This window comes from Ovis aries, chromosome 1 (genome assembly GCF_016772045.2).
Source record: "Ovis aries strain OAR_USU_Benz2616 breed Rambouillet chromosome 1, ARS-UI_Ramb_v3.0, whole genome shotgun sequence".
Taxonomy (NCBI): Eukaryota; Metazoa; Chordata; class Mammalia; order Artiodactyla; family Bovidae; genus Ovis; species Ovis aries.
In genome coordinates this window covers 7,846,148-7,861,426 of record NC_056054.1, presented here as the reverse complement: position 1 = coordinate 7,861,426, position 15,279 = coordinate 7,846,148, and the positions used below count along the sequence as shown (strand labels likewise).

The 15,279-nt window shown below is 50.2% G+C and overlaps 1 protein-coding gene and 1 long non-coding RNA gene across 2 annotated transcripts in view; one reads left to right on the top strand and one right to left on the bottom strand.

The window, feature by feature from the left end:
* The window catches only part of INPP5D (inositol polyphosphate-5-phosphatase D), a 137,809-nt gene that overhangs the window by 43,321 nt on the left and 79,209 nt on the right, over positions 1–15,279 (top strand). The gene's annotated exons all lie outside the window — the stretch shown is intronic.
* LOC132657806 (uncharacterized) lies at positions 11,732–13,359 on the bottom strand. The gene is made up of 2 exons (XR_009596488.1): positions 12,499–13,359; positions 11,732–12,313 (listed from the first exon to the last, which is right to left on the bottom strand). It is a non-coding gene; the product is annotated as an uncharacterized LOC132657806 (long non-coding RNA).

Here is a 15,279-nt window from a genome sequence, read left to right as displayed (position 1 = left end):
AGAGTTAAGTTTTCAACCGGTCTGTGCAGAGTGAGGTAGGATATGAGCTGAGAGTCTGCTGAGCCCAGCAGGGACAGAAGTAGGGAGCAGGGGGTGGTGGTCCTCATGGGCAGTCACATTTGGGGAAGGAAGAGGAAGCTAAGGACTTTAAGTCTGATCAAGTCTTCCATCAAGTGAGGGTCCAAATTCCTTGCTGTTGGTGAGGGGCTTGGGTTGAGGGTAAATCCTTGGATCAAGCTGTGGATGGAGGTTTTAAGACAGACAAGTCAAAGGACTGTTTTGGGGAGCTGACCGTCAAAAGTCAAGTTCTTTCAGAAGCAGACCCCTAGCTTGGGTATCAATGATTGATTAAAGAGAGGGTCCCCGGAGGATCAAGTGAGAGAGTGGGGGACACAAGATGGGTGAAGAAGAGAAGCCAAGCAAAGGTACAATTTCAGGTGAAGTCTAAAAGCCAGCCTGACCCTACAGGGAGCTCTGGAGTCAGAATCACGCCTCCGGGTTTGTTCTGCATCAAAGCGAAGAGCTGGGCTGCATCCAGGCATGAGTTAGCTGGTTCGGGCACAGAGAATCAGACTGCCCGGCTTCTCCTGGATCTCCCATGAATGAGGTGGCTCCAGTTTGCAAGCAGAATCATTTAAGGTTGCAGGTTCAAGCCTTGAGCAGCAAAGCACAGAACCCCCAGGAGAGAGGGGGCAGGGGGCATAGATGGTAAAGGGATCTAGGGATTGGGTAAGACACCTGCCACAGTCCATATAAGGACCTGAGTGTGATGAGAAACCGCACCTTTACATCAACCCCAGTACTGTGCACGTGCTGCTCAGTGACTCTACCTGCCGTGAGGCCTCCTTCCTCCTTCCCTTCAGACTTGCCTTTGTCAGCATTTCCTCTCCTGGTCTTGTGACCTGGGCAATCACTGTCCAGCCTTTGCACTTCAGCGTAAGTGTTGTCTCTTTAAAGACACCAGGCTCGGTCCACTTGCAGTACCCTCCCAAGGCACTGACTTCTTTCAGCCTCTGCAGCTTGTCATTGTCCACTTGTTTATTGTCTCACATCTTGCTTCCCTGCTAGGCTGTGGGCAGGGCCTGGGTCTGTGTTGATCCCTGTCGAATGCCCCTGGCCTAGCCCTGGGTGGGGCACGTGGTAAAAGGTTAGCACAGGTGGGTGGTCTGCCTGCTGGCTTGACAAGCCACCAGCTCTGGTCTACTCCAGCCCCGCCCAGGTGCAGAGGTGGGCTGACAAGCTGATCCCAGAGAGTGGCTTTGAGAAGCAGGGCCTACAGATGTGTAGGGAGGGGAGGGAGACGTGGGGACAGGATCTCTGGTGCCACAGTGGCGTTCAGACTCATCGGAAAGATGACAGGGCCCCGAGAGGCCTGGAGGTCTACAGGAAGGATGAGAAAGCAGGACAGTGGCCTCTGGAGACCAGGTGTGCAGAGAATGTGGGTATGTTCCTTGTGGCAGGTCCTGGGGATCATACAAGTTGTGTGACATTGGACACATTACCTGACCTCTTAGAGCTTCAGCTTTCTCACGGTAAATGGAGAAATTATGTCATGTATGTTTGATAAGAGAAGGTAGCATTTCAGGAAAAATTCATTCTTCTCTTTGAACTTGTATTTGTTAGCATTTGTTGTGTAACAAACACTCAAAAAAAATCTCAGTGGTTTAGAGCAACATTAATGTTCCTCTCTTGGGGCTGTTCGTTGAGCTAGGCTGGGCTCTCCTGAACTCAGCTGGACTCCGGGTTTCCAGTTAGACCTGGGCCTGCTCCTGCTCCTCACATCTCAATTCTCGGCCCATGCTGGGGGGCTGGAGGCTTACTGGGTCACCTCATCTCATCAGATCATAGAGGCCCGGGAGTGGCAAGCAGAGACCTACAATGTCCATTAAGCTCTGAGGTGGGAACGGACGCTTTGGCCTACAGTGCATTGATCAAAGCAAGCAACATGGCCAAGCCCAACATCGATGGGACAGGGATGTAAGTTCTTTGTGCTCTGGTGCAGTGACAGCACCCTAGGTACCATGATGGAGGCTGTGGCTGCAAAATTCTACAGCAGGGCACCCCCTTCATCCTCCCAGCGTCTGTTCATGTGAGTGCTTAGAGAAAGCAGAGAGACCTTTTCCATAGTTAGCTGACAGCCTCTCTATAATGCTGGGTGTGATCTGATTTCTAAGCTGTCAGCTGTGCCTCTCCTGACAAAGAATCCATCCTCTCCTAGGGTCTTCATTGCGGGCCCCCAGATGAGGGTTCCACTGTTGAGGCACACAGACCGCGTGCTAGCAGGTAGCGCTGTTGTCCTCTGCCCTCTTACTCTGACTGCGATGACACCAGCCTCAGACGATGCATCTGAGAGCTGTCATTTCAGTACCCGCCAGAGGTGTAAGCATCTCAGTCCCCCTGGCTGCAGCTCCTTTGATGTGAGTGGTTCAGAGCACTTTATCAGCTGCTCAGTCTACAAGGAGAGTGCACGACTTACTCCCAGGGCTCAAATATCAGATAGTGAAAGGCAGAGATTTGGGGCTTTATTATGATCACAACCTTCCAGTGGGGATCTCACTCATGGACAAAAAAAACTGAACAAGCCTACAGGACACTCATGACTAGGAGTTGACCTGGCACCCGGGGCTCCGCTGGTGGGAGGCTGCAGGAGGCAGGCCTGCCAGTCACTGGCTCTGTTGGGTGTGTGGCCGGTCAGGGGCAACCTGGGGAGGAATGGCTACAGAAAGCAAGTGGTGAGGGGCTGCAGGCCCAAGGACGGCGCGTGGGTTGAGAAATGGGGATGTCAGCCCTAAAACTCAGGGAAGGATGTAGATGTGGAAGTGAGCGTGGAGACTGGCGGGCGAGCAGAGCCCATGCCAAGCGGTTCTGGGAAGTCTGCCCAAAAACAAGGCAAGAGCAAAGCTGAAGAACCCAGCCTTAGGCAACGGGGGCTGGCTGGAACAAGGTAGATGGGAGACCCCAGCCTGCTGGCTGGGCATGAGACACAGCCCACCGCCACCAGTGCCAGGACCTCTGGATCTGGGCAGAGAGAGGCCTGGGGGCTCCCCGCTGCGAACTTGGAGCAGTGATGTCCCTCTAGCTGCCACTGGTGGGTGGGGTTGGGCTGACCTGACAACCAGTTTCTCCGTTTCTTCCTTTAAGCTTTATGCCTCCTCCTAGAGTTGCCACATTCCTCCCTTTTGCCTGGAGAAGGCTCAGAACAAGACTGGTGTTGGTTCTTACCCTCTTCAAACCCCCAGACAAGTGGCTTTAGGACCCTGCCCAAGGGGCAGGTAGTAGAGACGGGACTGTGCCCGCAGACAGCAAGTGTCAGCCACTCCCCTCCTGATACCACCCACCACTGTGTGGAAGGGGCCCGCTGCCACCCTGTATAAGAGCTTCGCCCACATGCAAGCTTTCTCACCACCAGCTGCCCGCTGAGCTGCAGGAGGCTGGAGTCTGCGGGAGGATCTCCAGCCACCTGGTTGCTCCCCGAGTCAGCGGGGCCCCATGTCTGGTCCCCGCCCTCATGTCTAGCTAGAAAGCCCACCCACCCACCACCTCCCATCCCCTTCCTCATCTCGAAATGTCCCCTCAGCACTGACTGCTCTTCTGACCATGTCTCTGACCACCAGGCAAGCGGCTCCACCTCTCCAAGACTCAGTTTTCTCATCTGTAGGATGGGGCAGTGGCTCCCACGTGGGATACTAGAGAGACTTGGGGTTAGATAACACAGCTAACGTGCCTCGGCCCGTTCCAGCTTCTTCCTTTTGGGAAGTGGGACCCTCACCTGCAAAGGGCCAGAGAGGCTCCAGGAGACCCCTGAGAGGGCTCCCTCCCCTGCCCCTGACCCAGGACACACAGCAGAGAACTGGGTCCTTATCACTGTGACCATCTTTTTCCGGAGAGATTGATACCCAGCATTGTCCAGTTTAGGACCCCTCTCCCCGGGACCCGGACCCAGACCTGGAGAACTCCCCTTCTCCGTTCACCTCCTCCATCCTCCAGGGACCACCCACAGCCTTCCGGCACAAGGACCCACACCACCAGGCCTTTTCCTAGACAAGGCAGCTCCGGCCCCCTGCAGCTTGACTGCCAGAAAGTGGCCTCTTCCAATTGTCCCGTGACTAGTGCTGCCACGTTCCGACCGGCCAGTGGTGGCTCCACGCAGAGCATCCTCCCTGTCTCCTGCTCCTGCGGGGCTGTGGCAGGCTAAACACGTGAAGAAGTTTCATGCTGCCCTGCGCAACTCAAGAGCACCAGCATCCTTGTCCCTCCCTGCCTGGGGCTCTGCGCTAAACGCCAAGGCCCATCTACCAGTCTGTCAGGTTCTGCTCCCCTAAAACCTGCCTTCAGTCTCCACCTCGCTCTTATTTTTCCTAGAAGCTGAACCAAGCCCATGGGGCCTAGGAGAAAAAGCAGCTATGTCAATACCTACCCCAGCCCCCTGCCTTCCTGTCCCGCCAAGCTCTCCCCACACTACCCCCCATCCCCGACTCCTGGTCACAAATCAAAACTTGCCCTGCTCATCAGTGGATTTCAGCCCCAGCCTGAAAAGTGTGTGTGACTGAGTGCTGCCCCTCCCCCGAGTCAATTAAGAGTGTGCACACCTACTGCACACGCATGCGTGCTAAGTCACTTCAGTTGTGTCTGATTCTTTGCAACCCCATGGACTGCAGCCTGCCAGGCTCCTCTGTCCATGGTCTTCAGGCAAGAATCCTGGAGCGGGTTGTCATTTCCTACTCCAGGGGGTCTTCCTGACCCAGGGATCAAACCCCCACATGTCTTCGTCTACCTGCATTAGCAGGCAGGTTACCATTACCACTAGGGCCACCTGCTATCTCACCTCCATCCACTTATGCTAAGCGGTTCAGTGATTGCCTTTCGTTCTTCATATACCAGGATTATTACGATTATCTGAGCATCCAAGACGTTTCCAGGATGTAGTTTTTGTACAGAGACTTCCAGAATTATATAGACAGGAAAAGCTTTCTTGCAGTTAAAATAAATAGACATTTTTAGACAAGATACATTTTTAACAAAATGAAGTATAGTTGATTTACCATACTGTGCTAATTTCAGGAGTAGAGCAGAGTGATTCAGCGTTTTTGCACATAATATATCATCAGAGGGTATAATTCCCCGTGCTCTATAGTACATCCTTATTGCTTATCTATTTTATACGTAGTAGTTTGTATCTCTTAATCTCATGCCACTGATTTGTCCTTCACCTCTTGCTTCTCCCATTTGATAACAAGTATGATAACTATATCTGTGAGTCTGTTTCTGCTTTGTATATTCATTCATTTGTATTATTTTTTAGGTTTCACTTAAAAGTGATATCATATAGTATTTATCTTTCTCTGACTTATTTCACTAAGCATAAATATTCCCCAGATCCATGTTGCTTCAGATGACATCATTTCATTCTTTTTTATGGCTAATACTCCTTTCTATGGGTATAGATCTTTTTCATCCAGTCATCTGTTGATGGGCATTTGGGTGGCTTCTATGTCTTGGCTATTGTAAATCATGCTGATATGAACATAGTGGGTGCAGGTATCATTTCGAATTCGTGTTTTCATTTTTTCTAGGGATAAACCCAGGAATCAAATTGCTGGATCATAATCTGGTTCTATTTTTTAGTTTTTAAATGAACCTCCATACTGCTTTCCACAAGTGGCCGCACAAATTTATCTTCCCACCAACAATGTACAAGGATTCTTTGCTCTTCACAACCTCATCAACACTTGCTATTTGTAAACTTTTTAAGGATAGGCATTCTGAGAGGTGTGGATTCCTCACTGTGACTTTCATTTATATTTCTCTGATAGTGATGTTGAGCATCTTTTCATGTGCTTGTTAGCCACCTGTATGTCTTCTTTGGAAAAATGTCTATTCAAATCTTCTGCCCATTTTTTATTGCATTTTTTACGGAACTGTATGGGCTGTTTATACATTAAATATTAACCTGGTTTTGGTCGCATAATTTGCAAATATTTTCTTCCATTCTGTAGGCTTTATTGATCTATTTTGCTGATGGATTCCTTTTTTGTGTGCAAAGATTTTAAGTTTAATTAGGTCGCATTTGTTTATTTTTGTTTATATTTCTTTTGCCTTAGGAGACTGATCCAAGAACATATTGCTACAATTTATGTCAACAAGTGTTCCATCTATGCTCTGTTTAGTTTTATGGTTTTATGTCTTACATTTAGGTCTTGAAACCATTTTGAGTTTATTTTTGTATAAAGTGTGAGGGAGTGTTCTAGTCCAAGAGTGTCTGTCCCAGTTTCCCACCGCTACTTGTTGAAGGGGCTTCCCAGGTGGTGCTAGTGGTAAAGAAACCACCTGCCTAAGGAGGTGATATTAGACACTGTGAGTTTGACCCTTCAGTTGGGATGATTCCTGGGAGAAGGGAATGGCAACCCACTCCAGTGTTCTTGCCTGGAGAATCCTGTGGACAGAGGAGCCTGAGTTGCAAAGAGTTGGACATGACTGAAGGCACTTTCACTTTTCACTCTCATGCATTGGAGAAGGAAATGGCAACCCACTCCAGTGTTCTTGCCTGGAGAATCCCAGGGACGGGGGAGCCTGGTGGGCTGCCGTCTATGGGGTCTCATAGAGTCGGACACGACTGAAGCGACTTAGCAGCAGCAGCAGCAGCAGAAGTGACTTGGCATGCACACACTTATTGAAGAGACTCTTTTCTCTATGTATATTTTGCCCTTTTATAACAGATTAATTGACAGTAGATACGTGGGTTTGCTTCTGGGTCACTATGTGGGTTACTATTCTGTTATATTGATCTGTGTGTCTGTTTTTGTGCCTATATCACACTGTTTTGATTACTGTAGCTTTGCAGTATGGTCTGAAGTCTGTGATGGTTATACCTCTAGTTTTGCTCTTTTTCCTCAGGATTGCTTTGGCAATTCTGGCTCTTTTGCAGTTCTGTATACGTTTTGGAATTATTTGTTCTAGTTTTGTGAAAAAATCTCCTGATTATTCTGACAGGAATTGGACAAAATCTTTTAAACCCCTCCCCCGTTGGGTGTATGTCTGTTCTTGTGTGAATGTTAATTAAATGAGTTCGGTTACACACTCTAATTTTTTAAAAACTTTTTATTACAATATATAGTTCAAAAGAGTGTTTCCATAGAACCACTATCCTGTTTAGGATATAGATCTTTTCCACCCTGGTTATATTCTTCACTTTTTATTTTGAAAATAACATCAGATTTATAGAAATTTCAAGAATAGTACAAAAATTTCTTGTATGCCCTTCATTCACTTTCCCCAGTCAACATTTTAGCATAATAAGTTTCTCATTCTCTTGCTCTCATACTACTATTATTTTTTTAATTATTGGAGAGTCAGTTGCTGACAATGACCCATCACTTCTAAATATTTCAATGTGTTTTTCCTAAATGATATGTAGTCTCTCTTACATAACCATTGTTCAACCATCAAAATCAGGAAATTAACATAGACTCTTCAGATCCCATTCAAATTTCTCCAGTTGTCTTAATAATGTCCTTTATAGCAATATATAGATATTATTTAATATTTATATTAAAAATAAATATTTGTTTATATGTTTTGCACATAAATATTTAAGGGCTTCCCTAGTAGCTCAGCTGGTAAAGAATTCACCTGCACCGGAGGAGACCCTGGTTTGATTCCTGGATCAGGAAGATCCATGGGAGAAAGGATAGGCTATCCACTCCAGTATTCTTGGTTTCCTTAGTGGCTCAGCTGGTAAAGAATCTGCCTGCAATACAGGAGACCCCAGTTCAATTCCTGAGTTGGGAAGATGCCCTGGAGAAGGGAATAGCTACCCACTCCAGTATTCTGGCCTAAAGAATTCCATGGACTGGAATCACAAAGAGTCTGACACAAAAAAGTGACTTTCATTTTCACTGTACATATTTATAAAATATAAGATATATATATATACTCATATATAAACAAATATTTATATATAAAAACAAATATGTATTTATTTATTTATACCTGCCCCTCTGGCCCAAAGTTTAATCCAGGATCCCTTGTTGCTTGTAAATATCACATCCCTTGTCATTAGGGGCTTCCCTGGTGACTCAGATGGTCAAGAATCTGCCTGCAATGCAGGAGACCCTGATTCCATCCCTGGGTTGGGAAGAACCCCTGGAGAAGAGAATGGCAACCCACTCCAGTACTCTTGCCTGGAGAATTCCATGGACAGAGGAGCCTGGCAGGCAAGCTACAGTCCATGGGATCACAAAGAGTCAGACACGACTGAGTGACTAACACTTTCACTTTCTTATTCAGTTGCTCAGTCATGTCCGACTCTTTGCAACCCATGGACTGCAGCATGCCAGGCTTCCCTGTCCTTCACCGTCTCCCAAAGTTTGCTCAAACTCATGTCCATTGAGTCGATGATGTTGTCCAACCATCTCACGCTCTGCCGCCCCATTCTCTGTTTGCCCTCAATCTTTCCCAGCACCAGGGTCTTTCCCAGTGAGTTGGCTCTTTGCATCAGGTGCCAAAGTATTGGAGCTTCAGCTTCAGCATCAGTTCAGGGTCGATTTCCTTTAGGATTGACTAGTTTGATGAAACTTGGCATTTTTGCAGAGAATGGGCTGGTAATTTTGTAGACTATCCCTCAGTGTAGGGTTTTTAGGTGTCTCCATGCAACTGGGCCCAGGGGCTGGATTTTGGCGGGTACTACAGAAACACTGCTGTGTCCTCCGTGTACCAGTCCCAGGAGAGCACCGTGTCATTTTGTCCCATTATTGGGGAAGTTAACTTTGCCACTTGGTTAAGATGGGGTTAGCCAAGTTTCCTCTTTGAAAAGGTACTATCTTCCCCTTTTAAAGGATGCACTCTTTTGTGAGAAGACACGTTGGGACCATCTAGAGGGCCCACTCCTCCTCAAAGTCTCACCCGCTAGTCTTGGCATCTTTGGCATCTGTTGATTCTTTCCCGAATCCATCATTACTGTGATGGTTGCCAGACGGTGACTGTACCCATCATCCCTGTGACAGTTACTAGTTGGCATTCTACTGTGAAAAGAGCTTTCCTGGCTCATTTGTTTACATCTGTATAGACTCATGAACTCCTGTTTTATTCAATAAATGATCACTATTTTTAGTATTCATTTTGATGCCCAGATTGTGCCAGATGGTCCTTTCAACCAGCCCTTCCGTCGTCTCCTGACTCCTGTATCCTTTTGACAAATCTGCATCATTTTTTGACCATTTACTTTCTGGGGTAAAAGATGTGCCAGGCTCACTTTATACCTTTCCTGTTCCGACCCTAAGTTGAGCCATCCAAGGAGCTGCTTCCTCTTAGTGGAGGGTAGTACAGTAAGTCCCCTACATACAGACCTTCAAGTTGTGAACTTTCAAGGATGTGAACATGCATTCCATCAGCGTCAGGCATGAGCAACGTTGCGGCTTGCCCTCCACCTCCCATTGCTGGTAATCCTTCAGCTGCACCTCCTCTCCCTCTTCCAGTGAGTAACTCTTCTTGCCTGTTCGCATGATGCCAGCCCCTGTACACCAGCTGCTATACTGTACTACTGTGCTTTTCAAGGTATCGTACTGTAAGATTAAAAATGTTTTCTTCTTTGTCTGTTATATATTATTTGTGTGAGAAGTATTATGAACTTATTACATGTAATACTGTATGACCAGTTGCGTCAATTGGGTACCTAGGCTAACTTTATTGGACTTACAGACAAACTGTATTTATGGACCCGTTCTCAGAATGGAACTCATTCATATGCAGGGGACTTACAGTGTTTACCCCCGGGCTTCCCAGGTGGCGCCAGTGGTAAAGAACCTGCCTGCCAATGTAGAAGACGCAGGGTCGATCCCTGGGTTGGGAACATGCCCTGGAGAAGGAGATGGCAACCCACTGCAGTATTCTTGCCCTGAAAATCCCATGGACGAGGAGCCTGGTGGGCTACAGTCCATGGGGTCCCAGAGTCAGACATGACTGAGCGACTTAGCACTACAGTATTTAGGTAGGCTCGTTGCAACTGGGAAGTTATTGCTTCTGGATCCTCCTGGAAGACAGAACTAGGGAATGTGTGTGGACAAACATACCCACGCACACACCTGCATCAGTGTTTACTTGCATTCTTAAAAAATATTAACCTGCACTCACACTGATGCTTCCCCTTCCAGCCCGATACTGCAGACAGAGTTCAGCCTATCCCCACTCCCTTCTCTGGCAGCAAGGAACCCAGCTCCCATCTCTCCTTATCTTTCATCATTTGCCAGTCTCCTGCTTGGCTGCCCCGGGCCCCGGCCAGGCCCTGACCTTCCCTGCCCCACCTACATCCTCTGCCGGCTGACCACCTCCTCGGCCCTAGCCCCGGAGCCCCAGAGGCTCCGGCCACTTCAAAGGAAGAGCAAGGAAAGGAAGCAGACAGATCACACGTGTCTTCAAGAAAGGAGGGGATGTGCAGGGAAAGAGGAAGGGCTGATCGGCTTTTAAGGAGACACCTCGGGGATCCATTCTGGGTCAGATACCATCCCCTCCCAGGTGTGTTAACAAGGCTGCTCCAGGTCCATCTCCACCCTGGCGCCCTCCCCCTCCACGGCACCTCCCCAGTTCAGAGTGGGGATGTTGGCGGGGGAGGGGCAGGAGCGGGGTAGTGCCTACTTACTCCACTCTTAAAACAAAATCCAAACTCTGCAGGGCCCAACAGAACCACGAGACCCGTGACCTGGCTCCTCTGCCTCTCCCTCCTTTCCCCAAGTGGAGGTTTGGGGGGAGAGGAGGCGATTAAAGATTCAGACCAGTCCTGAGGGCAGAAGGAAGACCAAGGAAAGCCTTTGAGGGGCTGGCAGAGACAGGGAGGGCAGAGACAGGGCTGGAGGAGATGGCTTCCAGACCATGAGAGGCGGGCAGGACAGGGCGGAGCAGGAGTCCAGCCCTGGCAGGGCTGATCGCCGAGTGGAGGGAGCGATGCTGGGGGTGGAGGTGGGAGGGGGTGCTGGGCCCAGACAGCCAGATTCCACACTCCCCCTGGCTCTGCTCCATCAGGGCAGTTGCCTCTCTGGACGGGTGGGAGCCCCAAGTCTGGCGGCCCCAAGGTCTGGGCTGAATCCAGCTCTCCCCCACTACCGCCTCTGAGGCCTCCGTCACCCTCCCAGGCTCCTCGGGCCGAGTGTATCCGCACCAGGAAAATAGAAATGGTCATGACACCGGCCACCCACACCCCTCCCTGCCATTCTCCTCACAGCAGACAAATGGGGCTGTTTCCCCACTTAAGATCTTGCTAGAGACTCTCCTGGGCTTCCCAGGTGGCGCTAGTGGTAAAGAACCTGCCTGCCTAATGCCAGAAACTTAAGAGATGCAGGTTTGATCCCTGGCTCGGGAAGATCCCCTGGAGGAAGGCATAGCAACCCACTCCAGGATTCTTGCCCGGAGATTCCCACAGACAGGGCAGACTGGCGGGGTTCAGCCCATAGAGTCGCAAAGAGTCAGACAGGACTGAGCACAGCAGAGCACAGAGACTTTCCTACGGACTTAAAAGAAACACTTGGCTGCAGTGAGGTGATGAGCAAATCCCCTCCCTGACCCCACTTCTTAACACTCTCCCTTTATTTGTGAAATTTCCACGATGCTTTTATAGCCTTTCCATTTTAAAATGAAGGCAGCAGCCTCTTCCTGATCCCCTGGTCGGCTTCCTCCTGGGGTGGGGCGGGGGTTGGTGGGGCTCGCCTCCTTTCAGTTCCCCACTTAGAGGCAGCAGACAGTGTGAAGTTAAAATTATATTCTGGGAAAGTTCAGCCTGCCCAGCACTCTGGCCTCCCTGCCCTGCTCCCCTCCTTCTGGACCACGCCTGAAAGTCAGAGTGCAAGAATTGGTTCTGGGGACAAAGCCTTTCTCAGAGGCCACAGCCACGGGCCACCCACAGTCTGGACATCCACTGTCCTTTGTTTTAAAGACGCTGGTGGCCTGGGTGGTGGAGGGGATCCCCCATGCTCTACACCTCCCCAGAAGTATTGTACGTGGGTACGTACGGGTGCCAAGCCGTAGGGTGAAGGGACCTCTCCCGGCCAGGCCCAGCTCAGTAAGCCATACTTCTGTGTCTCCAGCTAGAGCTTTTCAACCGTGAGATTGGTTTTAGGAAAGGCACACATCTCCCTGAACAGGGCTAGGGCCTGTCATTACCCTTGCAAGGCACTTGGGTGACCATGTGAAGCTGAACCAAGCAGAGTCCCTCTCTTTCAAAAACTTATCAGCTTGTAGAGGGAGCAGGCCCGGCTGGGCTTGGTGAGTCACTGTCTGCTGATCCGGAACCGATCTTGCTGGAAATCACCTGGAAATTTCCATAGACCTGGAAAGGGGAGGCAAGAAATCAGTCAGGGGCTTTCTTTGTCTCAGGATCTGAACTAACCGTGTGTTTTTCTTTTCCCCTTCTGTATCACTTTTGGTGATGAACATGAAGTCATGTCCATTCAGTAGATCCCTGAGGGCTGCCTGGTTTTTGCCCCGTACATCGTGAATGAAAAGCCAACTTACCGTAGGAACTGCTGCCCTGGGCTTTTTCAGATCATGCTGTCTGCTCTGTGTGCTAGGCGTCTGCTCCAGAGAGAAGGCATTTGTATTTGTTTGTGGAGCGAGGGCTGGCACAGAGCAGAAATCCCCCATCTCTAACTGCGTAGGGCAGCGTCCGCAGTGCTCGGCTAGCGTGGGCCTTCAGGGTTTCCTTCTCTGTTTCAAAATGACTTGGGGGATCTCTTCAGGAAGGCAGCGGCTGCAGAATGAGGAAGGCAATCTGGCGGCTGTTAGGGACCCAGGGAGGCCCCTGCCCCAGCAGCCTGGCCGGTCCCCCCCCCACCTGCGGGGGCTACCCTTGCCCGCAGGACTCAGGAACCCTGCCTTCCCGCCGCTTCCTGGGCGTCTTGTCACCCGGGCTCCTTGTGAGGCTGCTGGCCACGTTCAAGCCAAGACGCCCTCCAAGTCTCCTGGTTTCCTGTTGGGTTGGGCAAATGCCATGCACAGCTGGGTGATGGAGGGTGGAGGACCTTCTGCCCCCATTCCCTCCCTGTAGGGCCTGGGGGTTGGCTTCATAGAGGCTTCAGCTTCTGCGCCAGCAGCCTCTTTGGGTCCCAAGTCCATCCTCCCTCGTGGTTGGTCCAGGGTGAACACCGACGCCCCACTTCACTGGCGGTGGAGGCCTGCACCCCCTCTTATTGGTATTTTACACCCCGTCTGCTAAATTCTTCCCAAGCCCCCCAGCTGAATGTGGCATCTGTTTCCTGCCTGGCTCTGACGATACACGTGACGATACATTCGACAACCTCGCAGACAGACGTTTTGCATTAAATTGTTGAAAAGGCATCACTTTGGGGGGATCAGTTTGGGGGAGCAGTGTAAAGGGAGGAAGTGCTCCCCTGCTACCTCCGCTCCCCTAGCCATTTCTCCATACCTCCTCCCAGGCCCACTGAGGGCCGTCTCTGCCCCTCTCTCTCCCCGAGTGTCCATCCTGACCCCAGTACTGCAAGTCCATCCAAGCAGTAATCGCCAAGCATCCCTGCAGTCCGGCCCTGCAGCTCCATCTGGGGACATGACAGCAAGCAGACCCCGCCCCCGACAATGGGCTGCACCACGGGCAGGCACATATGGACTTGACCAGGCGCCAGTTTCCTACGGTCAAGGCACTGTCCACCTGGAAGCCCCGACTCCCAGTGTCAGCTTTGATTTGGCCGTCATCCTGCCTCGACGGAGGGCCTTTCTCAGCCCCGCGCAGGCGTGAGGACGCCATGGCGGGACTGCTCCTTCCTGGTCACATGGAGCCTCCGACCCCCATGTCCGGGCCCCCCTGAATGAGTCTGGTCAGCTCAGGAGCCGCCACAACCCTGGGCACCCTGACCTTTCTCTCCTCCTGCTCCTCTTGAATGTGCTTTGAACCTCAGCTCTCAAGGAGTGTCTGCGAAGCCCTTCAAGTCTCAGTGCCAATGACAGCGACTTATGAGGACATTTTCTCAGGGACATCTCCCCCAGGGAGCCCTGTGGCCCCGCTGGCATCCTGCCTTCACCATTTCTTCTGCGTCTGTGTGTCTGGGTCCACCTGCTCAGACAGCCTGCTCCCTCCCCACTGACCCACGTGTGCACAGCAAGTCTGTGCTTTGGGGTCGTCTGCTGCTTGCAGACTCAACCCTTAGGTGCCTGAGGCTTGCGCTTGCTGCTGCCCTCCCGGGAGCAGCGATACAACACTTGCAGGAAGGAGACCCTCCACAAGCTCCGCCTTCCTGGAGACTGGACTCAGTCTCGACCTTCCTGGGAACCTGGGCCACCTGGGCGGCCAGCAGCCCACGTTTGCCAGGCCCTGGCTCCCTGGCCTCTGTGGTCAGTCCGAGCACAAGCAGGGCCCCAGTGTCTCTGTCTCACCAACAGCACTCCCCACTCACTGGATCCATAGTGTTTAGGTGAATTTTAGAGTCTTCTGTTCTTCTGCAGGCTCCCCTGGTGGCCGAAACAGTAAAGAATCTGTTTGCAATGTGGGAGACTGGGGTTTGATCTCTGGTTGGGAAGATCCCCTGGAGAAGGAAATGGCTACCCACTACAGTATATTTGCCTGGAAAATCGCATGGACAGAGGAGCCTAGCAGGTTATAGTCCATGGGGTTGCAAAGAGTCAGACAAGACTGAGCAACTAACACACACACACACACACACACACACAACCATTCTTCTGCACGCTTAGTATCCAGCATATTTCATCATTTCTAAGGTGCTTGATACGTAAACATCTCTGAAGTCAGCTGTGCCCACAGAATGATGGTGTATCTTGTTTTATGCTTTAGCTGTTAGCAGTACATAAAATAATACGTGTCTTAGCATCAGGGCATCTAATTCCCACAGTTCACATGCTGTCTCAGACACACATTCCCCAGACATCCTCCAGCTAAGAACCTTTTTCCAGACTCACACGTGAGTCATTTCACCTTGATTTTCTTTGATATTTCACATCCTTTTTCCATATGCCTAATGGCTTGTCATCCGTTAGCTGTAAATTCTTTAACAGGATGACACCTGCCAGGACTGCTCTAACTGAATCGAATTCATTGACCCTATGTCATGTCAAATTATTTTTGTTATGCCTCTCATTTTGGGTTTTGAACCTATTTAGGTTACTTTTCAGGCAGCCTGGCTGCCACTGCTGAGATCTCTCTGGTTCGATGATGCTCAAAAGAAATTGCTTTAACGTGAGGCTGTGTGAAAGCAAAGGAATTTATTGAAAATAATCAAAACACCCTTTTGTTAAACTCTTTACTAATTTATTCAATAGCTGAAGCCA